This window comes from Carlito syrichta, unplaced genomic scaffold, assembly GCF_000164805.1.
Source record: "Carlito syrichta isolate Samal-C Ts95f unplaced genomic scaffold, Tarsius_syrichta-2.0.1 Scaffold78061, whole genome shotgun sequence".
Classification (NCBI taxonomy): Eukaryota; Metazoa; Chordata; class Mammalia; order Primates; family Tarsiidae; genus Carlito; species Carlito syrichta.
The window spans coordinates 193,472-195,585 of NW_007022157.1; positions in this window are offsets into that span (position 1 = coordinate 193,472).

Here is a 2,114-nt window from a genome sequence, read left to right on the forward strand (position 1 = left end):
CTCACCCTTCCAAGTAGCTGGAACTACAGGCACATACTACCATGTCTGGCTAATTTTTTTGATTTATTGTCGAGATGAGGTCTCACCAAGTTGCCCGGGTGGGCCTCGAACCCACGGGCTTAGACAGTCCACTCACCTCGGCCTCCCAAAGCACAGGATTATAGGCTGAGCCACCGAGCCCGGCCCAGTTTCTCTTTGTAACAGCTGCACACCTAGCATCCAATTCTGTGGGGTGTTCTGTATGCTCCACATATTCCACACTCTATTTCAGTAGCTCCTTTTTTTTTTTTTGAGTTGGAGTCTCACTCTGTTACCCAGACTGGAGTGCAGTGGCCACTGCAGCCATGACCTGCTGGGCTCCGGTTATCCTTCTGCTTCAGCCTTTCAAGTACAAGTAGCTGGAACTACAGGCATGCCCTACCATGCCTGGCTGATTTTTTGATTTATTGTAGAGATGAGGTCTCGCCAAGTTGCCCAGGTGGGTCTCGAACCAGCGGGCTCAGGCAATCCACTCACCTCGGCCTCCTAAAGTGCTGGGATTACAGGCTGAGCCACCGAGCCTGGCTATTCTAACCTTTTATGTTGCCTACAATTTAGGAGGGGAAGACTCTTTCTAATTTTGCTTACGCAAAAAAAAAAATTGAAAAATATCAATAATACCAAGTGTGGTGGCCTAGTTGCCTTGATTAATTTCAAAGCCAAGTACCAAGGTTTTAATCCTGAGGATACATTTAGAATGAAGTCCAAGGCAATGTTCTTCTAGCATTAGAATGATGCAAAATGTTGTAGAATATAGGCCAATTTTCAGAATCTTGCTTCATGCCCATGCCTGGGAAACACTAGCAACTGGGTAGTGCCTCCCAGGCAGTGGGCATGAAGAGAGTTCCTTAAGAAATATGACCAGGTGTGGTGGCTTATGCCTGTAATCCCAGCACTTTGGGAGGCCAAGGCGGGAGGACTGCTTGAAACCTGGAGTCTGAGACAAGTCTGGACAACAAAGCAAAACCTCGTCTCTACCAAAAAAAAAATCAAAAAATCAACCAGGCGTGGTGACACCCACCTAGAGTCTCCACTACTTGAGAGGCTGAGATAGAAGGATTGCCTGAGCCCAGCGGGTCGAGGGCTGCCGCGAGCCATGACTGTAGTGATGGTGACAATGCACTCCAGCCTGAGCGGCGGAATGAAACTCTGACTCAAATAAAAAGAAAAGAAAAAGAAATGTGATCATTAAAAAATTACTGATGCCTGATCAAATCTTTGTGATTCAGTCTCACTGCCAGGAGTGTTCTTAGCAACGGTGAACACATAAATGCCGGCTACAGGAAATATCCAGGTTTAGTCTCTCTCAAGCAAGATTTATATGAGGCTGCTGGCCTGGACCTCAGCTGGAATCACAGAAGAAGATTTCTTGGGATAGAATAACTCACCCACATATGATCTAAGTGGTCCCCAGGCCATGTATAATTTTACAGACCTAATTGTTGTAGAACAGAGGCCAGTTTTTAGAATCTTGCTTTCATTAAGTGTCGAACATTCATCCTACTGGGAAAAACTCAGCTCCCCTTGCCAGTGTCAGCAACCAGGCCAGCCTCCCGCATATCAACACCGCGTGACAGATTCAAATTCTGCCTTTTTTTGAGAAAGCAAGATTTGCCGGCCTTGGTGGCTCAACCTATAAGCCCAGCACTTTGGGAGGCCATGGCGAGAGAATTGCCTGAGCCTGCGGTTTCGAGACCAGTCCGGGCAACTTGCTGGGAGGACAGAAACGTTCCCAGAGCCAGAGAGGACCCAAGGGGGTTGCCCCCAGGAAATATTTATAAATTAGCTATATTTTAGTTGCACATGCCTCACTCTATGTCAAAAAGTATTTTAAGAAGTAGATTATGGGCCGGGCTCGGTGGCTCAGCCTGTAATCCCAGCACTTTGGGAAGCTGAGGTGAGTGGATTACCTGAGCAACTTGGTGAGACCTCCTCTCTACAATAAATCAAAAACTAGCTGGGTGTGGTAGCACGTGCTTGTAGTTCTGGCTACTTTGAAGGAGGCGGAAGGATCGCCGGAGCACAGCAGTTCGAGGCTGCGGTGGCCAGGAGCGGCCACTGCACTCCAGTCTGGG